Genomic DNA, 25,880 nt, shown 5'->3' with positions numbered 1-25,880 from the left:
AGTTCCGGTCTTCCTGTCAGAGATCTCGGCTCTTGGCGCATGGCATCATTGGATATCTGCATCGGAATTGACCTGGTTGGGCGATCCCTCATATTTGGCCAGAGAGGCTTCATGAGGGCATGGCATGAAGCTTCATTGTCTTGCCATGCCATGGGGCATGTCTAAGTATAAATTTCCACGGTGTTGATAATGGTGAAGAAAGTCATGGTGGAAGCGATCGAAGACTTGTAATGGCGGAGAGGAGTTTTGGTCGCGTTGATGAATAGCGGCACAGGGTTTTTCCTTGTGTGTCGGATGTTGAGGACTTGCAGCAGCGGCCTTGATAGGAGGGGGCGACAAGATAGGTAGACAACATTTTTTGGGGTGCTTCTCGAGTACAAAGCCACAATCTCGAGGGTGAAAGCCCAAGGTTTGGCCTTCATTGGTTGGACCTGACAATGGTCTTGCGAAGGCATTGTTTTTGGGATCTCGAACTCTCTTGCAGAGTGAAAACTCAAGATCTTTGATCACGCAATGACAATGCTTGTGCATTGTTTCCTTTTTGGAGGCGTATTTTTTGAAAAACTTTTTTATAGTCGAGGTGTTGTCTTTGGTAGTGGTTAGAGTGTTGTTGTTGCGAGTGTTTCATCACTACGATTAGGTCTTTGTTTTTTACTTTTCCTCTTTTTTAGTTTTGTTATTGGTTGTGTACATTTTTTTTGTTTTTTGATATCTTGTAGGTGCAGAGACTGGGTGTAACTGGTATCTTCGCGGACGCGGTTGTTCTGCTCGTGAGCACAGGTGAGCCCTTTATCCCCACGGTTCGACAGTGCTTGGGGATGCGTAGCGTGGAATAAGTGAGCCAGCTGATCGATCTTTTTTAATTCAGGATAGCAAGGGATACGGTATGGAGGTTCGCCGTACGCCGCGCCGGTGACGGAGGCCGCAGCTGGCGCCGTGACGGCAGATTCCCGGAGCCGTGGCTCGGGACGCTGTTGTACTCCTGATCCGTAGCTCAGGAACTGAGCACTCCGGCAAGCCGAGCTGTGGACCGTAGTAAATGAGGAAGCAGGCCAGGGCGGTGCTGTCTCCCACCTCTCTCCACGTTTTGTTGGATCGCCATTGACGCCCCGCGGAGGTCGGCGGTGCAGGGAAAACAGGGCGGCGACTGTCGGGCTGGAGTTCCTGATGCAAACTATTAGGAGGTAACACAAATCCCCCGCTCTCCCAACCCCATCCTCCCTTCCCCCTTTCTGCTTGTGGTTTCTGCATTGGATCTCTGTCTCTGAACCAAATTCAAAGAATTTGTTTGGTCGCAGCGCCGCGGTGATGGAAGAGGTCAACGACAACGAGCTACCAATGGAGCCGCTGCACTACCCCGCGGTGGCGGCAGGAGCCGAGGAGCTACGGCCAATGGGCACAGGTCACGTTGACGGCGAGATCTGTGTAGCTCATGGAGCAGTTGCATCCGAGCAGGATAAGGAACCACAAGCATTTGAGCAATCAATTGGGCAGATGATCCAAAAACTCCGGCTGGACTCGCAGGTAATATACTGGTTAATGGTGTATACATTGCAGATTGTTTGTCCCGATTTTAGTTGTACTTTGAATCCCATCAGCTGACGTGCGCGTAGGCTGGTCAGTTATGCAGTAACCTGTAGACACATAATTTCAGAACATTGGAATGATTGTGTACAAATTTCTTTGCAACGATTGTGTGCTTTATTCGTGGCAAGTGATTTACGTAGTAGCATCAAGCCATCAATGCATGATTAAGAGAAAGCAGTTCAGTCGATTAGATAGCGAAATTGAGCTAAAATCTTGAAATCATGGGACACCGAGATGCATAGTGTACTAAAAATCGAGCTTGGTCAATATGGTGAAAATAGGGTAAAAATGTTGAGGAACATAGTAATTTTAAAAAAAATTCTACGCACACGCAAGATCATGGTGATGCATAGCAACGAAGGAGGAGAGTGTGATCTACATACCTAGTAGATCGACAACGGAAGCGTTTGGTTGATGTAGTCGTACGTCTTCACGGCCCGACCGATCAAGCACCGAAACTACGACACCTCCGAGTTTTAGCACACGTTCAGCTCGATGACGATCCCCGGACTCCGATCCAGCAAAGTGTCGGGGAAGAGTTCCGTCAGCATGACGGCGTGGTGACGATCTTGATGTACTACTGCAGCAGGGCTTCGCCTAAACTCCGCTACAATATTATCGAGGATTATGGTGGAAGGGGGCACCGCACACGGCTAAGAATATGATCACGTGGATCAACTTGTGTGTTTCTAGGGTGCCCCTGCCTCCGTATATAAAGGACTAAGGGAGGGGGGTGCGGCCGGCCATGGAGAGGCGCGCCAGGAGAGTCCTACTCCCTCTGGGAGTAGGATTCCCCCCCAATCCTAGTTGGAATAGGATTCGCGGAGGGGGGAAAGGAGAGAGAGGGGCCGGCCCCCTCTCCTTGTCCTATTCGGACCAAGGGAGGGGAGGGGCGCGCGGCCCATGTTGGGCTGCCTCTTCTCTTTTCCACTAAGACCCACTATGGCCCATATATCTCCCGGGGGGTTCCGGTGACCTCCCGGTACTCCGGTAAAATCCCGATTTCACTCGGAACACTTCCGATATCCAAACATAGGCTTCCAATATATCAATCTTTATGTATCGACCATTTTGAGACTCCTCGTCATGTCCGTGATCACATCCGGGACTTCGAACAAACTTCGGTACATCAAAATGCATAAACTCATAATATAACTATCATCGTAACCTTAAGCGTGCGGACCCTACGGGTTCGAGAACAATGTAGACATGACCGAGACATGTCTCCGGTCAATAACCAATAGCGGAACCTGGATGCTCATATTGGCTCCTACATATTCTACGAAGATCTTTATCGGTCAGACCGCATAACAACATACGTTGTTCCCTTTGTCATCGGTATGTTACTTGTCCGAGATTCGGTCGTCGGTATTCCAATACCTAGTTCAATCTCGTTGCCGGCAAGTCTCTTTACTCGTTCTGTAATACATCATCCCGCAACTAACTCATTTAGTTGCAATGCTTGCAAGGCTTAAGTGATGTGCATTACCGAGAGGGCCCAGAGATACCTCTCCGACAATCGGAGTGACAAAACCTAATCTCGAAATACGCCAACCCAACATGCACCTTTGGAGACACCTGTAATACTCCTTTATAATCACCCAGTTACGTTGTGACGTTTGGTAGTACCCAAAGTGTTCCTCCGGTAAACGGGAGTTGCATAATCTCATAGTTATAGGAACATGTATAAGTCATGAAGAAAGCAATAGCAACATACTAAACGATTGGGTGCTAAGCTAATGGAATGGGTCATGTCAATCAGATCATTCTCTCAATGATGTGATCCCGTTAATCAAATAATAACTCATTGTTCATGGTTAGGAAACATAACCATCTTTGTTTAACGAGCTAGTCAAGTAGAGGCATACTAGTGACACTTTGTTTGTCTATGTATTCATACATGTATTATGTTTCCGGTTAATACAATTCTAGCATGAATAATATGAAGGAAATATGCCCTAGAGGCAATAATAAAGTTATTATTTATTTCCTTATAATCATGATAAATGTTTATTATTCATGCTAGAATTGTATTAACCGGAAACATAATACATGTGTGAATACATAGACAAACAAAGTGTCACTAGTATGCCTCTACTTGACTAGCTCGTTAATCAAAGATGGTTATGTTTCCTAACCATGAACAATGAGTTGTTATTTGATTAACGAGATCACATCATTGAGAGAATGATCTGATTGACATGACCCATTCTATTAGCTTAGCACCCGATCGTTTAGTATGTTGCTATTGCTTTCTTCATGACTTATACATGTTCCTATAACTATGAGATTATGCAACTCCCGTTTACCGGAGGAACACTTTGGGTACTACCAAACGTCACAACGTAACTGGGTGATTATAAAGGAGTATTACAGGTGTCTCCAAAGGTGCATGTTGGGTTGGCGTATTTCGAGATTAGGTTTTGTCACTCCGATTGTCGGAGAGGTATCTCTGGGCCCTCTCGGTAATGCACATCACTTAAGCCTTGCAAGCATTGCAACTAAATGAGTTAGTTGCGGGATGATGTATTACAGAATGAGTAAAGAGACTTGCCGGCAACGAGATTGAACTAGGTATTGGAATACCGACGATCGAATCTCGGGCAAGTAACATACCGATGACAAAGGGAACGACGTATGTTGTTATGCGGTCTGACCGATAAAGATCTTCGTAGAGTATGTAGGAGCCAATATGGGCATCCAGGTCCCGCTATTGGTTATTGACCGGAGACGTGTCTCGGTCATGTCTACATTGTTCTCGAACCCGTAGGGTCCGCACGCTTAAGGTTACGATGACAGTTATATTATGAGTTTATACATTTTGATGTACCGAAGTTTGTTCGGAGTCCCGGCTGTGATCACGGACATGACGAGGAGTCTCGAAATGGTCGAGACATAAAGATTTATATATTGGAAGCCTATGTTTGGATACCGGAAGTGTTCCGGGTGAAATCGGGATTTTACCGGAGTACCGGGAGGTTACCGGAACCCCCCGGGGGCTAAATGGGCCATGATGGGCCTTAGTGGAAAAGAGAAGAGGCAGCCCTACATGGGCCGCGCGCCCCTCCCCTCCCTTGGTCCGAATAGGACAAGGAGAGGGGGCCGGCCCCTCTCTCTCTTTTCCCCCCTCCGCGAATCCTATTCCAACTAGGATTGGGGGGGGGGGATCATACTCCCCTGGGAGTAGGACTCTCCTGGCGCGCCCTCCTTGGCCGGCCAGCCTCCCCCCTCTAGTCCTTTATATACGGAGGCAAGGGCACCCCAGAAACACACAAGTTGATCCACGTGATCTTTTCCTTAGCCGTGTGCGGCGCCCCAGCCACCATAGTCCTCGATAATATTGTAGCGGAGTTTAAGCGAAGCCCTGCTGCTGTAGTACATCAAGATCGTCACCACGCCGTCGTGCTGACGGAACTCTTCCCCGACACTTTGCTGGATCGGAGTCCGGGGATCGTCATCGAGCTGAACGTGTGCTAGAACTCGGAGGTGCCGTAGTTTCGGTGCTTGATCGGTCGGATCGTGAAGACGTACGACTACATCAACTAAACGCTTCCGTTGTCGATCTACTAGGTATGTATATCACACTCCCCCCCTCGTTGCTATGTATCACATGATCTTGCGTGTGCGTAGGAAATTTTTTGAAATTACTACGAAACCCAACATAATAAACATTTATCATGATATAAGGAAATAAATAATAACTTCATTATTGCCTCTAGGGCATATTTCCTTCAGTCTCCCACTTGCACTAGAGTCAACAATCTAGATTACACGGTAATGATTCTAACATCCATGGAGCCTTGGTGCTGATCATGTTTTGCTCGTGGAAGAGGCTTAGTCAACGGGTCTGCAACATTCAGATCCGTATGTATCTTGCAAATCTCTATGTCTCCCACCTGGACTAGATCCCGGATGGAATTGAAGCGTCTCTTGATGTGCTTGGTTCTCTTGTGAAATCTGGATTCCTTTGCTAAGGCAATTGTACCAGTATTGTCACAAAAGATTTTCATTGGACCCGATGCACTAGGTATGACACCTAGATCGGATATGAACTCCTTCATCCAGACTCCTTCATTTGCTGCTTCCGAAGCAGCTATGTACTCCGCTTCACATGTAGATCCCGCTACAACGCTTTGTTTAGAACTGCACCAACTGACAGCTCCACCGTTTAATGTAAACACGTATCCGGTTTGCGATTTAGAATCATCTGGATCAGTGTCAAAGCTTGCATCAACGTAAACTTTTACGATGAGCTCTTTGTCGCCTCCATATATGAGAAACATATCCTTAGTACTTTTCAGGTATTTCAGGATGTTCTTGACCGCTGTCCAGTGATCCACTCCTGGATTACTTTGGTACCTCCCTGCTAGACTTATAGCAAGGCACACATCAGGTCTGGTACACAGCATTGCATACATGATAGAACCTATGGCTGAAGCATAGGGAACATCTTTCATATTCTCTCTATCTTCTGCAGTGGTCGGGCATTGAGTCTTACTCAACTTCACACCTTGTAACACAGGCAAGAACCCTTTCTTTGCTTGATCCATCTTGAACTTCTTCAAAACTTTGTCAAGGTACGTGGTTTGTGAAAGTCCAATTAAGCGTCTTGATCTATCTCTATAGATCTTAATGCCTAATATGTAAGCAGCTTCATCGAGGTCTTTCATTGAAAAACTCTTATTCAAGTATCCCTTTATGCTATCCAGAAATTCTACATCATTTCCAATTAGTAATATGCCATCCACATATAATATCAGAAATGCTACAGAGCTCCCACTCACTTTCTTGTAAATACAGACTTCTCCAAAAGTCTGTATAAAACCAAATGCTTTGATCACACTATCAAAACGTTTATTCCAACTCCGAGAGGCTTGCACCAGTCCATAAATGGATCGCTGGAGCTTGCACACTTTGTTAGCTCCCTTTGGATCGACAAAACCTTCTGGTTGCATCATATACAACTCTTCTTCCAGAAATCCATTCAGGAATGCAGTTTTGACATCCATCTGCCAAATTTCATAATCATAAAATGCGGCAACTGCTAACATGATTCGGACAGACTTAAGCATCGCTACGGGTGAGAAGGTCTCATCGTAGTCAATCCCATGAACTTGCCGAAAACCTTTTGCGACAAGTCGAGCTTTGTAGGCAGTAATATTACCGTCAGCGTCAGTCTTCTTCTTGAAGATCCATTTATTCTCAATTGCTCGCCGATCATCGGGCAAGTCAACCAAAGTCCATACTTTGTTCTCATACATGGATCCCATCTCAGATTTCATGGCTTCAAGCCACTTTGCGGAATCTGGGCTCACCATTGCTTCTTCATAGTTCGTAGGTTCATCATGATCTAGTAGCATGACTTCCAGAACGGGATTACCGTACCACTCCGGCGCGGATCTTACTCTGGTTGATCTACGAGGTTCAGTAGTATCTTGTTCTGAAGTTTCATGATCATCATCATTAGCTTCCTCACTAACTGGTGTAGGTGTCACAGAAACAGTTTTCAGTGATGTACTACTTTCCAATAAGGGAGCAGGTACAGTTACCTTGTCAAGTTCTACTTTCCTCCCACTCACTTCTTTCGAGAGAAACTCCTTCTCTAGAAAGTTTCCGAACTTCACAACAAAAGTCTTGCCTTCGGATCTGTGATAGAAAGTGTATCCAATAGTCTCCTTTGGATATCCTATGAAGACACATTTCTCTGATTTGGGTTCGAGCTTATCAGGTTGAAGCTTTTTCACATAAGCATCGCAGCCCCAAACTTTCAGAAACGACAACTTTGGTTTCTTGCCAAACCATAGTTCATAAGGCGTCGTCTCAACGGATTTTGATGGTGCCCTATTTAACGTGAATGCGGCCGTCTCTAGAGCGTATCCCCAAAACGATAGCGGTAAATCAGTAAGAGACATCATAGATCGCACCATATCTAGTAAAGTACGATTATGATGTTCGGACACACCATTACGCTGTGGTGTTCCGGGTGGCGTGAGTTGCGAAACTATTCCACAATTTTTCAAATGTACACCAAACTCGTAACTCAAATATTCCCCTCCACGATCAGATCGCAGAAACTTTATTTTCTTGTTACGATGATTTTCAACTTCACTCTGAAATTCTTTGAACTTTTCAAATGTTTCAGACTTATGTTTCATTAAGTAGATATACCCATATCTGCTTAAGTCATCTGTGAAGGTGAGAAAATAACGATATCTGCCACGAGCCTCAATATTCATTGGGCCACATACATCTGTATGTATGATTTCCAACAAATCTGTTGCTCTCTCCATAGTACCGGAGAACGGTGTTTTGGTCATCTTGCCCATGAGGCACGGTTCGCAAGTACCAAGTGATTCATAATCAAGTGGTTCCAAAAGTCCATCAGTATGGAGTTTCTTCATGCACTTTACACCGATATGACCTAAACGGCAGTGCCACAAATATGTTGCACTATCATTATCAACTCTGCATCTTTTGGCTTCAACATTATGAATATGTGTGTTACTACTATCGAGATTCAACAAGAATAGACCACTCTTCAAGGGTGCATGACCATAAAAGATATTACTCATATAAATAGAACAACCATTATTCTCTGATTTAAATGAATAACCGTCTCGCATCAAACAAGATCCAGATATAATGTTCATGCTTAACGCTGGCACCAAACAATTATTTAGGTCTAATATTAATCCCGAAGGTAGATGTAGAGGTAGCGTGCCGACTGCGATCACATCGACTTTGGAACCGTTTCCCACGCGCATCGTCACCTCGTCCTTAGCCAATCTTCGCTTAATCCGTAGTCCCTGTTTCGAGTTGCAAATATTAGCAACAGAACCAGTATCAAATACCCAGGTGCTACTGCGAGCATTAGTAAGGTACACATCAATAACATGTATATCACATATACCTTTGTTCACCTTGCCATCCTTCTTATCCGCCAAATACTTGGGGCAGTTCCACTTCCAGTGACCTGTCTGCTTGCAATAGAAGCACTCAGTTTCAGGCTTAGGTCCAGGTTTGGGTTTCTTCTCTTGAGTAGCAACTTGCTTGCTGTTCTTTTTGAAGTTCCCCTTCTTCTTCCCTTTGCCCTTTTTCTTGAAACTAGTGGTCTTGTTGACCATCAACACTTGATGCTCCTTCTTGATTTCTACCTCCGCAGCTTTCAGCATTGCGAAGAGCTCAGGAATAGTCTTATTCATCCCTTGCATATTATAGTTCATCACGAAGCTCTTGTAGCTTGGTGGCAGTGATTGGAGAATTCTGTCAATGACGCAATCATCTGGAAGATTAACTCCCAATTGAATCAAGTGATTATTATACCCAGACATTTTGAGTATATGCTCACTGACAGAACTGTTCTCCTCCATCTTGCAGCTATAGAACTTATTGGAGACTTCATATATCTCAATCCGGGCATTTGCTTGAAATATTAACTTCAACTCCTGGAACATCTCATATGCTCCATGACATTCAAAACGTCGTTGAAGTCCCGATTCTAAGCCGTAAAGCATGGCACATTGAACTATCGAGTAGTCATCAGCTTTGCTCTGCCAGACGTTCATAACATCCGGCGTTGCTCCTGCAGCAGGCCTGGCACCCAGCGGTGCTTCCAGGACGTAATTCTTCTGTGCAGCAATGAGGATAATCCTCAAGTTACAGACCTAGTCCGTGTAATTTCTACCATCATCTTTCAACTTTACTTTCTCAAGGAACGCATTAAAATTCAACGGAACAACAGCACGAGCCATCTATCTACAAACAAGCATAAACAAGCAAGATACTTATCAGGTACTAAGTTTCATGATAAATTTAAGTTCAGTTAATTTACTTAAAGAACTCCCACTTAGATAGACATCCCTCTAATCCTCTAAGTGATTACGTGATCCAAATCAACTAAACCATGTCCGATCATCACGTGATATGGAGTAGTTTCATTGGTGAACATCATTATGTTGATCATATCTACTATATGATTCACGCTCGACCTTTCGGTCTCCGTGTTCCGAGGCCATATCTGTATATGCTTGGCTCGTCAAGTATAACCTGAGTATTCCGCGTGTGCAACTGTTTTGCACCCGTTGTATTTGAACGTAGAGCCTATCACACCCGATCATCACGTGGTGTCTCAGCACGAAGAACTTTCGCAACGGTGCATACTCAGGGAGAACACTTCTTGATAATTTAGTGAGAGATCATCTTATAATGCTACCGTCAATCAAAGCAAGATAAGATGCATAAAAGATAAACATCACATGCAATCAATATAAGTGATATGATATGGCCATCATCAACTTGTGCTTATGATCTCCATCTCCGAAGCACCGTCGTGATCACCATCGTCACCGGCGTGACACCATGATCTCCATCGTAGCATCGTTGTCGTCTCGCCAAGCTTGTGCTTCCACGACTATCGCTACCGCTTAGTGATAAAGTAAAGCATTACATCGTGATTGCATTGCATACAATAAAGCGACAACCATATGGCTCCTGCCAGTTGCCGATAACTCGGTTACAAAACATGATCATCTCATACAACAAAAATCAGCGTCATGTCTTGACCATATTGTTGGGTAACGTAGCAGAAATTCAAAATTTTCCTACGTGTCACCAAGATCAATCTATGGAGTCATCTAGCAACAAGGAGGAGTGGATCTACATACCCTTGTAGATCGCGCGCGGAAGCGTTCAAGAGAACGGGGTTGATGGAGTCGTACTCGTCGCGATCCAAATCACCGATGATCCTAGCGCCGAACGGACGGCACCTCCGCGTTCAACACACGTACGGAGCAGCGACGTCTCCTCCTTCTTGATCCAGCAAGGGGGAAGGAGAGGTTGATGGAGATCCAACAGCACGACGGCGTGGTGGTGGAAGTAGCGGGATTCCAACAGGGCTTCGCCAAGCGCTGCGGGAGGAGGGAGATGTGTCATGGGAGGGAGAGGGAGGCGCCAGGGCTTAGGTTTGGTTGCCCTCCCTTCCCCCCACTATATATAGGGCCAAGGGAGAGGGGGAGGGCGCAGCCTTGCCCCTTCCTCCAAGGAAGGGTGCGGCCAAGGGGGGAGGAGTCCATTCTCCCCAAGGCACCTCGGAGGTGCCTTCCCCCTTTAGGACTCTCCCCTCCTCTTGTCCCTTTGGCGCATGGGCCTCTAGGGGCTGGTGCCCTTGGCCCATATAGGTCAAGGCGCACCCCCTACAGCCCATGTGCCCCCCCCGGGGCAGGTGGCCCCACCCGGTGGACCCCCGGGACCCTTCCGGTGGTCCCGATACAATACCGGTGACCCCGAAACTTGTCCCGATGGCCGAAACAGCACTTCCTATATATAATTCCTTACCTCCGGACCATTCCGGAACTCCTCGTGACGTCCGGGATCTCATCCGGGACTCCGAACAACTTTCGGGTTACCGCATACTAATATCTCTATAACCCTAGCGTCACCAAACCTTAAGTGTGTAGACCCTACGGGTTCGGGAGACATGCAGACATGACCGAGATGACTCTCCGGTCAATAACCAACAGCGGGATCTGGATACCCATGTTAGCTCCCACATGTTCCACGATGATCTCATCGGATGAACCACGATGTCAAAGACTTAATCAATCCCGTATACAATTCCCTTTGTCTATCGGTATGATACTTGCCCGAGATTCGATCGTCGGTATCCCGATACCTTGTTCAATCTCGTTACCGGCAAGTCTCTTTACTCGTTTCATAACACATCATCCCGTGATCAACTCCTTGATCACATTGTGCACATTATGATGATGTCCTACCGAGTGGGCCCAGAGATACCTCTCCGTTTACACGGAGTGACAAATCCCAGTCTTGATTCGTGCCAACCCAACAGACACTTTCGGAGATACCCGTAGTGTACCTTTATAGCCACCCAGTTACGTTGTGACGTTTGGCACACCCAAAGCACTCCTACGGTATCCGAGAGTTGCACAATCTCATGGTCTAAGGAAATGATACTTGACATTAGAAAAGCTTTAGCATACGAACTACACGATCTTGTGCTAGGCTTAGGATTGGGTCTTGTCCATCACATCATTCTCCTAATGATGTGATCCCGTTATCAACGACATCCAATGTCCATGGTCAGGAAACTGTAACCATCTATTGATCAACGAGCTAGTCAACTAGAGGCTTAATAGGGACATGGTGTTGTCTATGTATCCACACATGTATTTGAGTTTCCTATCAATACAATTCTAGCATGGATAATAAACGATTATCATGAACAAGGAAATATAAGAATAATCATTTTATTATTGCCTCTAGGGCATATTTCCAACAGTCTCCCACTTGCACTAGAGTCAATAATCTAGTTCACATCACCATGTGATTAACACTCACAGGTCACATCGCCATGTAACCAACATCCAAAGAGTTTACTAGAGTCAATAATCTAGTTCACATCACTATGTGATTAGCACTCAATGAGTTCTGGGTTTGATCATGTTGCTTGTGAGAGAGGTTTTAGTCAACGGGTCTGAACCTTTCAGATCCGTGTGTGCTTTACAAATCTCTATGTCATCTCCTAGATGCAGCTACCACGTTCTATTTGGAGCTATTCCAAATAACTGTTCTACTTGGAGCTATTCTAAATTGTTGCTCCATTATATGTATCCGGTATCTCTACTCAGAGCTATCCGGATAGGTGTTAAGCTTGCATCGACGTAACCCTTTACGACGAACTCTTTTACCACCTCCATAATCGAGAAAATTCCTTAGTCCACTAGTTACTAAGGATAACTTTGACCGCTGTCCTGTGATCCATTCTTGGATCACTCTTGTACCCCTTGACTGACTCATGGCAAGGCACACTTCAGGTGCGATACACAGCATAGCATACTGTAGAGCCTACGTCTTAAGCATAGGGGACGACCTTCGTCCTTTCTCTCTATTCTGCCGTGGTCGAGCTTTAAGTCTTAACTTCATACCTTACAACTCAGGCAAGAACTCCTTCTTTGACTGATCCATCTTGAACACCTTCAAGATCATGTCAAGGTATGTGCTCATTTGAAAGTACTATTAAGCGTTTTGATCTATCCTTATAGATCTTGATGCTCAATGTTCAAGTAGCTTAATCCAGGCTTTCCATTGAAAAACACTTTCCAAATAACCCTATATGCTTTCCAGAAATTCTACGTCATTTCTGATCCATAATATGTCAACAACATATACTCATCAGAAATTCTATAGTGCTCCCACTCACTTCTTTGGAAATACAAGTTTCTCATAAACTTTGTATAAACCCAAAATCTTTGATCATCATCAAAGCATACATTCCAACTCCGAGATGCTTACTCCAGTCCCCAGAAGGATTGCTGGAGCTTTGCATACTTATTAGCATCTTTCAGGATTTGACAAAACCTTCCGGTTTGTATCACATACAACCTTTCCTCAAAAAAAAACGTCGAGGAAACAATGTTTTGACATCCTATCTGCAAGATTTCATAAATAATGCAGTAATCGCTAATATAATTCCAACAGACTCTTAGCATCGCTACGAGTGAGAAAGTCTCATCGTAGTCAACTCCTTGAACTTGTCGGGAAACATCTTAACGACAAGTCGAGCTTTCTTAATGGTGACATTTACCATCATTGTCCGTCTTCCTTTTAAAATCCATCTGTACTCAACAGCCTTACGACCATCAAGTAGTTCTTCCAAAGTCTACACTTTGTTTTCATACATGGATCCTATCTCGGATTTTATGGCCTCGAGCCATTTATCGGAATCCGGGCCCACCATCGCTTCTCCATGGCTCGTAGGTTCATTGTTGTCTAGCAACATGACTTCCAAGACAGGATCACGTACCACTCTGAAGTAGTACGCATCCTTGTCATCCCACGAGGTTTGGTAGTGACTTGATCTGAAGTTTCATATTCACTATCATAAGCTTCCACTTTAATTGTTGTAGGTGCCACAGGAACAACTTCCTGTGCCCTGCCACACACTAGTTGAAGAGACGGTTCAATAACCTCATCAAGTCTCCACCATCCTCCCACTCAATTCTTTCGAGAGAAACTTTTCCTCGAGAAAGGACCCGATTCTAGAAACAATCCCTTATTGCTTTCGAATCTGAGACAGGAGCTATACCCAACTGTTTTGGGTGTCCTATGAAGATGCATTTATCCGCTTTGGGTTCGAGCTTATCAGCCTGAAACTTTTTCACATAAGTGTCGCAGCCCCAAACTTCTAAGAAATGACAGCTTAGGTTTCTCTAAACCATAGTTCATATGGTGTCATCTCATCGGAATTACGTGGTGCCCTATTTAAAGTGAATGTAGTTGTCTTTAATGCCTAACCCATAAAATATCGTGGTAATTCGATAAGAGACATCATGGTATGCATCATATCCAATAGGGTGCAGTTATGATGTTCGGACACACCATCACACTATGGTGTTCCAGGCTGTATTAGTTGTGAAACAATTTCCACAATGTCTTAATTCTGTGCCAAACTCGTAATTCAGATATTCATCTCTATGATCATATCATAGATATTTTATCCTCTTGTCACGACGATCTTTCAACTTCACCCTGAAATTACTTGAACCTTTCAATAATTCAGACTCGTGATTCATCAAGTAAATGTACTCAACATCTACTCAAATCACCTGTGAAGTAAGAACATAACGATATCCACTACACGCCTCAGCACTCATTGGACTGCACACATCAAAATGTATTACTTCCAACAAGTTGCTTTCTAGTTCCATTTTACTGAAAACGAGGCTTTCAGTCATCTTGCCCATGTGGTATGATTTGCATGTCTCAAGTGATTCAAAATCAAGTGAGTCCAAACGGTCCATTTGCATGGAGTTTCTTCATGCATATACACCAATAGACATGGCTCGCATGTCTCAAACTTTTCAAAAACGAGTGAGCCCAAAGATCCATCAACATGGAGCTTCTTCATGCGTTTTACACCGATATGACTTACGTGGCAGTGCCACAAGTAGGTGGTACTATCATTACTATCCTATATCTTTTGGCATGAACATGTGTATCACTATGATCGAGATTCAATAAACCATTCATTTCAGGTGTAAGACCATTGAAGGTATTATTCAAATAAACAGAGTAACCATTATTCTCTTTAAATGAATAACCATATTGCGATAGACATAATCCAATCATGTCTATGCTCAACGCAAACACCAATCTCGATGGTAGAGGGAGCGTGCGATGCTTGATCATATCAACATTGGAAACACTTCCAACACATATCGTCAGCTCACCTTTAGCTAGTCTCCGTTTATTCCGTAGCTTTTATTTCGAGTTACTAACACTTAGCAACCGAATCGGTATCTAATACCCTGGTGCTACTAGGAGTACTAGTAAAGTACACATCAACACAATGTATATCCAATATACTTCTATCGACCTTGCCAGCCTTCTCATCTACCAAGTATCTAGGGTAATTCTGCTCCAGTGGCTGTTCCCCTTATTACAGAAGCACTTAGTCTCGGGTTTGGGTTCAACCTTGGGTTTCTTCACTAGAGCAGCAGCTGAATTGCCGTTTCATGAAGTATCCCTTCTTGCCCTTGCCCTTCTTGAAACTAGTGGTTTCACCAACCATCAACAATTGATGCTCCTTCTTGATTTCTACTTTTGTGGTGTCAAACATAGCGAATATCTCAAGGATCATCATATATGTCCCTGATATATTATAGTTCATCACGAAGCTCTAGCAGCTTGGTGGTAATGACTTCGGAGAACCATCACTATTTCATCTGGAAGATCAACTCCCACTCGATTCAAGCGATTTGTTGTACTCAGACAATCTGAGCACAAGTTCAACAATTGAGCTTTTCTCCCTTAGTTTGCAGGCTAAGAAAATCGCCGGAGGTCTTATACCTCTTGACGTGGGCACGAGTCTGAAATCCCAATTTCAGCCCTCGAAACATCTCATATGTTTCGTGATGTTTCAAAACGTCTTCGGTGCCTCAACTCTAAGTCGTTTAACTGAACTATCACGTAGTTATCAAAATGTGTATGTCAGATGTTCGCAACATCCACAGACAACATTCGAGGTTCAGCACACTGAGCGGTGCATTAAGGACATAAGCCTTCTATGAAGCAATGAGGACAATCCTCAGTCTACGGACCTAGTCCGCATAATTGCTACTATCAACTTTCAACTAAATTTTCTCTAGGAACATATCTAAACAGTAGAACTGAAGCGTGAGCTACGACATAATTTGCGAAGACCTTTTGACTATGTTCAGGATAATTAAGTTCATCTTATGAACTCCCACTCAGATAGACATCCCTCTAGTCATCTAAGTGATTACATGATCCGAGTCAACTAGGTCGTGTCCGATCATCACGTGAGACGGACTAGTCAACATCGGTGAACATCTTCATGTTGATCGTATCTACCATACGACTCATGCTCGACCTTTCGGTCTCTTGTGTTCCGAGGCCATGTCTGTACATGCTAGGCTCGTCAAGTCAACCTAAGTGTTTTGCCTGTGTAAATCTGTCTTACACCCGTTGTATGTGAACGTTAGAATCTATCACACCCGATCATCACGTGGTGCTTCGAAACGACGAACTTTCGCAACGGTGCACAGTTAGGGGGAACACTTTCTTAAAATTTTAATGAGGGATCATCTTATTTACTACCGTCGTTCTAAGAAAATAAGATGTATAAACATGATAAACATCACATGCAATCAAATAATAGTGACATGATATGGCCAATATCATATAGCTCCTTTGATCTCCATCTTGGGGCTCCATGATCATCTTGTCACCGGCATGACACCATGATCTCCATCATCATGATCTCTATCATCGTGTATTCATGAAGTTGTCTCGTCAACTATTACTTCTACTACTATAGCTAACGGTTAGCAATAAAGTAAAGTAATTACATGACGTTTATGTTGACACACAGGTCATAAATAAATTAAGACAACTCCTATGACTCCTGCCGATTGTCATACTCATCGACATGCAAGTCGTGATTCCTATTACAAGAACATGATCAATCTCATACATCACATATATCATTCATCACATCCTTTTGGCCATATCACATCACAAGGCATTCCCTGCAAAAACAAGTTAGACGTCCTCTAATTGTTGTTTGCATGTTTTACGTGGCTGCTATGGGTTTCTAGCAAGAACGTTTCTTACCTACGCAAAAACCACAACGTGATATGCCAATTGCTATTTACCCTTCATAAGGACCCTTTTCATCGAATCCGATCCGACTAAAGTGGGAGAGACAGACACCCGCCAGCCACCTTATGCAACTAGTGCATGTCAGTCGGTGGAACCGGTCTCACGTAAGAGTACGTGTAAGGTCGGTCCGGGCCGCTTCATCCCACGATGCCGCCGAATCAAGATTGGACTAGTAACGGTAAGCATATTGAACAAAATCAATGACCACAACTACTTTGTGTTCTACTCGTGCATAGAAACTACGCATAGACCTAGCTCATGATGCCACTGTTGGGTAACGTAGCAGAAATTCAAAATTTTCCTACGTGTCACCAAGATCAATCTATGGAGTCATCTAGCAACAAGGAGGAGTGGATCTACATACCCTTGTAGATCGCGCGCGGAAGCGTTCAAGAGAACGGGGTTGATGGAGTCGTACTCGTCGTGATCCAAATCACCGATGATCCTAGCGCCGAACGGATGGCACCTCCGCGTTCAACACACGTACGGAGCAGCGACGTCTCCTCCTTCTTGATCTAGCAAGGGGGAAGGAGAGGTTGATGGAGATCCAACAGCACGACGGCGTGGTGGTGGAAGTAGCGGGATTCCAACAGGGCTTCGCCAAGCGCTGCGGGAGGAGGGAGATGTGTCATGGGAGGGAGAGGGAGGCGCCAGGGCTTAGGTTTGGTTGCCCTCCCTTCCCCCCACTATATATAGGGCCAAGGGAGAGGGGGAGGGCGCAGCCTTGCCCCTTCCTCCAAGGAAGGGTGCGGCCAAGGGGGGGAGGAGTCCATCCTCCCCAAGGCACCTCGGAGGTGCCTTCCCCCTTTAGGACTCTCCCCTCCTCTTGTCCCTTTGGCGCATGGGCCTCTAGGGGCTGGTGCCCTTGGCCCATATAGGCCAAGGCGCACCCCCTACATCCCATGTGGCCCCCCGGGGCAGGTGGCCCCACCCGGTGGACCCCCGGGACCCTTCCGGTGGTCCCGGTACAATACCGGTGACCCCGAAACTTGTCCCGATGGCCGAAACAGCACTTCCTATATATAATTCCTTACCTCCGGACCATTCCGGAACTCCTCGTGACGTCCGGGATCTCATCCGGGACTCCGAACAACTTTCGGGTTACCGCATACTAATATCTCTATAACCCTAGCGTCACCAAACCTTAAGTGTGTAGACCCTACGGGTTCGGGAGACATGCAGACATGATCGAGATGACTCTCCGGTCAATAACCAACAGCGGGATCTGGATACCCATGTTGGCTCCCACATGTTCCACGATGATCTCATCGAATGAACCACGATGTCAAGGACTTAATCAATCCCGTATACAATTCCCTTTGTCTATCGGTACGATACTTGCCCGAGATTCGATCGTCGGTATCCCGATACCTTGTTCAATCTCGTTACCGGCAAGTCTCTTTACTCGTTTCGTAACACATCATCACGTGATCAACTCCTTGATCACATTGTGCACATTATGATGATGTCCTACCGAGTGGGCCCAGAGATACCTCTCCGTTTACACGGAGTGACAAATCCCAGTCTTGATTCGTGCCAACCCAACAGACACTTTCGGAAATACCCGTAGTGTACCTTTATAGCCACCCAGTTACGTTGTGACGTTTGGCACACCCAAAGCACTCCTACGGTATCCGGGAGTTGCACAATCTCATGGTCTAAGGAAATGATACTTGACATTAGAAAAGCTTTAGCATACGAACTACACGATCTTGTGCTAGGCTTAGGATTGGGTCTTGTCCATCACATCATTCTCCTATGTGATCCCGTTATCAACGACATCCAATGTCCATGGTCAGGAAACCGTAACCATCTATTGATCAACGAGCTAGTCAACTAGAGGCTTACTAGGGACATGGTGTTGTCTATGTATCCACACATGTATTTGAGTTTCCTATCAATACAATTCTAGCATGGATAATAAACGATTATCACGAACAAGGAAATATAAGAATAATCATTTTATTATTGCCTCTAGGGCATATTTCCAACACATATCACATCACAACATGCCCTGCAAAAACAAGTTAGACGTCCTCTACTTTGTTGTTGCAAGTTTTACGTGGCTGCTACGGGCTTAAGCAAGAACTAATCTTACCTACGCATCAAAACCACAACAATAGTTTATCAAGTTGGTGCTGTTTTAACCTTCGCAAGGACCGGGCGTAGCCACACTCGATTCAACTAAAGTTGGAGAAACTGTCACCCGCAAGCCACCTATGTGCAAAGCACGTCGGGAGAACCGGTCTCGCGTAAGCGTACGCGTAATGTCGGTCCGGGCCGCTTCGTCCAACAATACCGCCGAACCAAAGTATGATATGCTGGTAAGCAGTATGACTTATATCGCCCACAACTCACTTGTGTTCTACTCGTGCATATAACATCAACATAAAAACCTAGGCTCGGATGCCACTGTTGGGGAACGTAGTAATTTCAAAAAAATTCCTACGCACACGCAAGATCATGGTGATGCATAGCAACGAGGGGGGAGAGTGTGATCTACATACCTAGTAGATCGACAACGGAAGCGTTTGGTTGATGTAGTCGTACGTCTTCACGGCCCGACCGATCAAGCACCGAAACTACGGCACCTCCGAGTTTTAGCACACGTTCAGCTCGATGACGATCCCCGGACTCCGATCCAGCAAAGTGTCGGGGAAGAGTTCCGTCAGCACGACGGCGTGGTGACGATCTTGATGTACTACTGCAGCAGGGCTTCGCCTAAACTCCGCTACAATATTATCGAGGATTATGGTGGAAGGGGGCACCGCACACGGCTAAGAATATGATCACGTGGATCAACTTGTGTGTTTCTGGGGTGCCCCTGCCTCCGTATATAAAGGACTAAGGGAGGGGGGCGCGGCCGGCCATGGAGAGGCGCGCCAGGAGAGTCCTACTCCCTCTGGGAGTAGGATTCCCCCCCAATCCTAGTTGGAATAGGATTCGCGGAGGGGGGAAAGGAGAGAGAGGGGCCGGCCCCCTCTCCTTGTCCTATTCGGACCAAGGGAGGGGAGGGGCGCGCGGCCCATGTTGGGCTGCCTCTTCTCTTTTCCACTAAGGCCCACTATGGCCCATATATCTTCCGGGGGGTTCCGGTGACCTCCTGGTACTCCGGTAAAATCCCGATTTCACTCGGAACACTTCCGATATCCAAACATAGGCTTCCAATATATCAATCTTTATGTCTCGACCATTTCGAGACTCCTCGTCATGTCCGTGATCACATCCGGGACTCCGAACAAACTTCGGTACATCAAAATGCATAAACTCATAATATAACTGTCATCGTAACCTTAAGCGTGCGGACCCTACGGGTTCGAGAACAATGTAGACATGACCGAGACATGTCTCCGGTCAATAACCAATAGCGGAACCTAGATGCTCATATTGGCTCCTACATATTCTATGAAGATCTTTATCGGTCAGACCGCATAACAACATACGTTGTTCCCTTTGTCATCGGTATGTTACTTGTCCGAGATTCGATCGTCGGTATTCCAATACCTAGTTCAATCTCGTTACCGGCAAGTCTCTTTACTCGTTCTGTAATACATCATCCCGCAACTAACTCATTAGTTGCAATGCTTGCAAGGCTTAAGTGATGTGCATTACCGAGAGGGCCCAGAGATACCTCTCCGACAATCGGAGTGACAAATCCTAATCTCGAAATACGCCAACCCAACTTGTACCTTTGGAGACACCTGTAGAGCTCCTTTATAATCACCCAGTTACGTTGTGACGTTTGGTAGCACACAAAGTGTTCCTCCGGCAAACGGGAGTTGCATAATCTCATAGTCATAGGAACATGTATAAGTCATGAAGAAAGCAATAGCAACATACTAAACGATCGGGTGCTAAGCTAATGGAATGGGTCTTGTCAATCAGATCATTCACTTAATGATGTGATCCCGTTAATCAAATAACAACTCATTGTTCATGGTTAGGAAACATAACCATCTTTGATTAACGAGCTAGTCAAGTAGAGACATACTAGTGACACTTTGTTTGTCTATGTATTCACACATGTATTATGTTTCCGGTTAATACAATTCTAGCATGAATAATAAACATTTATCATGATATAAGGAAATAAATAATAACTTTATTAGTGCCTTTAGGGCATATTTCCTTCAGAAAAGTCATGCAAAGAAATTTAATTTACACATATTGGGGAATATGAAAGTCAAGAAATAATTGAATTTGTAAGACATTAGGTTGGACATAATTAAACACGAGGGTATGTGACTAGGGTAGTGGATAACTAACATGCACAATAATGGATAAAACCATAATTCAGTTGGTATGCTTGTGAGAAGCATTTGTACTTCGGTACAAAATCCTATAGATTGTGGCTGGTGAAAATGAGGAACTAGATTACATCTTAATGTATTCATAGGGATCTTGTTCATGACACTAGAATGGATATGGCGTAACATATTGATTTATTGAAATACAGAGTTAGAATTGGAGCTGCTACTCCAGGAAGGGTGCCTTGCCCTGGCTGACCCAGCGCCCTTGAGAAGGCAATACGGGAGTTCGGTGACAAACCATGCAACATTGTAATCGTGCCAGAACTGGGTACAAGCTTCGACAAGCTCGAGGAGGCCTATGATTTTTATTTGCAGGGTAAAGCAGGGGTGGAAACACACTAGATCATGCAGATGTGTGTACCCTGCATTAATAAGACTGCTTCGATCGAAGGACAATGATTGGTACATAGCTGAGCATCGAGAACATCACAACCATTCACTGTCTCCAACATATGGGCAGACAATACACTGGCCTTCCCACAAGCACATTGATACATACAATGGAGATTTGGTGGAGCAGCTGCGTCAGAACAATGTCAATCTAGCCAAAGTGCATAGCATAATAGGAATCTTTTTTGGTTCAATGGAAAAGGTGCCATTCACGAAAAGAGCTCTGAAAATTTTGTGTGAAAAAATCAGCAGAGAGCAAGCAGAGAATGATGTGAGGAAAACTATGGAGGTTTTTGCAGGTCTGGGTTCAAGGGACCCACACTTCACTTATCGTGTGCAGGAAGACAAGGATGGTCGGATAACAACTCTGATGTGGGCAAATGGGAGCATTAGATTGCAGTACACCTTCTTTGGAGACGTTTTTACCTTTGATACAACATACAGAACAAATCTGTACAACATGCCGTTTGGTCTGTTTGTAGGAGTGAATAATCATTTCTAGAGCATCATCTTGGCTGGGGTTTTGGTCCGTGATGAAAAAGTGGAGACTTTTGAGTGGGTTTCCACATAATGCGTTAGGATGATGGCTGGAAGTGCACCAAAGACAATTCTAACAAGTCAGAACCCATATTTTAGAAAATGCCTGTGTGACAACTATGTAAAAATGATGTTGTTTTGGCTAATATCATATTTGGTGTTGTGCAGATCAAAACCGTGCGATGGAGGTCGCCATAAAAAATGTGATGCCTCAAACAGCACAGGTGTAAGTGGCACGTGCTGAAAAAGGCGAAGGAATCACTCGGTTCATTGTACACCAAGAAGAGCGAGTTCAGGGCACAGTTCCACAAGGTAGTAAATCACATGCTTGTGATCGATGAATTCGAGGAAGCATGGAAGATACTGGTTGAGAAATGTAATTTAAAGACGCATGACTACATGACTCAACTGTATGAAATAAGACACAAGTGGGCGAAGCCATATTTCAAAGGTGTTTTCTGTGCTAAGATGACAAACACCCAATGCAGTGAAAGTGCAAACCACATGCTGAAGAGCTATGTCCCACCTGGTTGTCTGATGCATATGTTTGTCAAAAAATACATGAGGCTACAGTTTGACAGGGAAGCTGAGGAGAACTACGAGGAGAAGCGGACACGAATAGTAAGTCAACGTTTGGTAATTGCCACTAGTTTTGTAGTGCTGACCTCTACGTTTCAGGGTAGAACACTATACAAAGCAAACTTAGCTATTGAAAGACATGCTGGTAAGATATAGACACGTGCTATGTTCGAGCAGTTTGGACATATACTCTATGAGTGCGGTGCATACCAAGTTGAGGAGCTTGAGAAAGGGAAACTGTATCTTGCGATTCATACAGAGGCTGCAAGGAGAGAAAAGTGGTGTAGGGGTAAATGTTCTTGAAGGAGGTGAGGAATTCGATTGCGAGTGTGGGCAATTTGCACACATGGGACTCCTTTGTAGCCATGTTTTGAAGGTATTGTTAGTACACAAATCAAGCATGCGTTGCCAGATACATATATATTATGTGAAGTATGTGGTAAACTAACTAACCAAATTGAACTGTGCAGGTGATGGATTTCATTCGTATTACAGAGACACCACCGAAACACATTGTGAAGCGATGGACGAGGGATGCGTGTGATGTGCTGCCAGCCCATCTTACTCAATACCAGAGAGATCATGCACACAAAAATACAAACACCAACAGCAGCTGCTGTGAGTGGGGGTGCAGGCATCGAGGCAGTGAATGATGATGCTACTTCTGGAAATGAGACCGGGAACAGACACACTAGTTTATTGGCGCCGAAGAAATGGAAAGAAATGGGGCGCCCAACAACCAGCCGGGAGAAGGCACCGTACGAGGGACTCAGCAAGCGGACAATGTTCTGCAGCATATGTCGGCAGCAGGGGCACAAGAGGACTACATGCCTGGACCGGGGAGATGCCCTGAAGCCTGTTTGTAAACCAGCAAGGTGCAAGAATTGTGGGATTGAAGGTCATAGACGGAACAACTGCCAGAAATTAGGTGATTTACGGATGATTGGCTTGTGAGGAGGTGCAGCAGACTATGTACTTAAGACAATAATTCTGTAGAGCTTAATGTGTGCAACTGTAGTTCCATGCTATAGAATTATAGGCACCACCATTTCTGAGCACTATGGTGGTGTATATGCTTCTGAATTTTTGGTTGGAGTTCATAATTGGAAAACATAATAAAAATTTACTAAGGTGAAGCATACTAAATTTTGAAGCACTACGGTAGTGTCTACATTTCTGAATTTTTGGGCAATAAGTTGGAGTCCATAATTGGAAAATATAATAAAAATGTACTGAGGTGAAGCACACTGAATTTTGAAGCACTACAGTAGTGTCTACATTTCTGAATTTTTGGGCAATTTGTTGATGTCCAGAATTTGAAAATTTTATAATTAAAGTTCTGATTTTCTGAATTTGTAAGCAATATGGTGGTGCATACTGAATTTCTTAGCACGATGGTGGTGCCTATAATTCTATAGCATGGTGCACAGGCAGAGTCCTCTCTCAGAGTCTGACCATTTTTTTTGAAATGGGAGTCTGACCATTAGAAACACACTGTTCTTGCTGGATTGCAAAATCAGATCCATCTCAGAAGCTGGATGGAGTATCCGCAGAGGTTAGTCTCTTATGGATCTAATCTCGGTTTAACAAGCGTTGGAAGGAACTTCTTGCTTAAATCTGTAGAATAGGTGCAGGTATCTGATGCATCTGAAAAGTTCACTCAACCAGCCTGACGGAGGAGAACTAGCTGCTAGTTCATCAAGGAGTGTCTGCAGTGGTTGGGCAGGTAAGACTGCGGGAGACGTAGGTTGCTAAGAATCCATAACCTGGTTTTACTACCAAATTGGTTGTGCTGATGACTTGCCTTCAGCGGACGGCGCGTGCAAACGAGGAACTGCAAGCGGAGAAGATAGGGGATGGATGTATATCGCGAGGAAGAAGACGGGTAGACTGGTGGTGGGCGCTGGTCCGCAATAAATGGTTATCAGACGGCGTCGGCTCAGGATCCGCGCTATACCGGCCTAGTTCGCTGGTGCACGTCTGAGCCAAAGCCCACTTAGCTGACGGCGTATCAAGCCCGTTACAAGAGGCATGGGCCCTCATAACTGTTCACCTGGTGATATACGGGAATAATACCTGGGCTTATACCGGATGGATTGGGGATCACGAGGATTGTGGGCGGGTAGGATACCAAGAGCGCCTGTGCTTGGGCACAGAAGATCACTTTCGGTATCTTCGCGATATTAATATATTCTCTTTTTTAAAAAATAAGGTGTGCATGTGTGCATAGTGTATGTGCGTATATATGAGTGATCATGTTTGTACTGTGTTAAAAAAAAACTCTCATTACAGTATAAAAAACATAAAAAGAAAGGACTGTGCTCTGGTCGTTAGCGGCAGATCCGGACGATATCTCCTCTCCCCTAATCACTTATGCACATTGCATGCAAACTTCCCTCGCGTGCACGCACATGTGGACTCTTTGTGTTGGACATAGTTGCATGCAGAAAAAACAAAAAAACTGATGTCACCAAAGATTTCATCTAAAGATAGAATTCAAAATGTTTTGTAGCTCAAACCGTCGCTTCGATTGAAAACTGTTTTCATATAGAAGATTCGTAGCGACGAGATCTACGAAACTAGATCCCATGTTGATACATTCCGATGACTTTTTTTCTGGTAAAAAGTTACCACATGTGCTACATAAGTTATCATGCCTGTGGTGCATAAGTTATTATGTTATTTACGTAGAAATTACCCAGACATAAAAAGGTTCCTCCAACCTTCTCTTCACAAGCACATGCGTGCATGCATTAGAGAGAATTTTTTTAAGTCATCCTAGTCCTTCATGTTCGAAACTTTAAAATGTTTTACAACTCAAAACCGTTGGTCCGATAGAAAAGTCGTTTTCACATATAAAATCCATCACGACGAGACTTTCGAAACTAGATCTCATGTTGATATGTTCTGACGACTTTTCTTCATGCAAATAGTTACAGTTGGGCTAAGTTATCAGGCCTGACGAGTGTCTATTATCATGTTATTTACACATGAGTTACCGTGATACATTTTCAACAACATGAGTAGTTATCGGGGAGGGGGGAATTGTTTTCAAACAACTTCCTCCCCTCCAACCACCCCTAAATCAAACTTACCGTGGTATTTATATGTAAGTTAACACCCCCCCTCCTGGGTAAAGTTATCATGGCGTTTGCGCTTGAGTTGTCAGAGTTGTGGTGTGTAAATTGTCATGCTATTTATGCTGAAGCTATCGGAGATGTCTTCAACAACTTTTTCTCCCGGTTCAAAGTTATCACGGTGTTTGTGCGTGAGTTA

General features: G+C 44.6%; 1 pseudogene across 1 annotated transcript; it reads left to right on the top strand.

Annotated features, from left to right (window-relative positions):
• Positions 1–720: 720 nt before the first annotated feature.
• On the top strand, positions 721–24,740 carry LOC125542889 (uncharacterized; annotated as a pseudogene). Its single transcript, XR_015618199.1, has 5 exons — positions 721–1,184; positions 1,299–1,524; positions 21,245–22,105; positions 22,194–22,980; positions 23,075–24,740. The product of XR_015618199.1 is annotated as an uncharacterized LOC125542889 (transcript).
• Positions 24,741–25,880: the final 1,140 nt, after the last annotated feature.

The sequence above is a fragment of the Triticum urartu genome, chromosome 3A (assembly GCF_056163025.1).
Source record: "Triticum urartu cultivar PI428250 chromosome 3A, HENAU_Tu73, whole genome shotgun sequence".
Classification (NCBI taxonomy): Eukaryota; Viridiplantae; Streptophyta; class Magnoliopsida; order Poales; family Poaceae; genus Triticum; species Triticum urartu.
The sequence above is the reverse complement of the archived record's forward strand: the minus strand, read 5'-3'. Positions and strand labels throughout refer to the sequence as shown.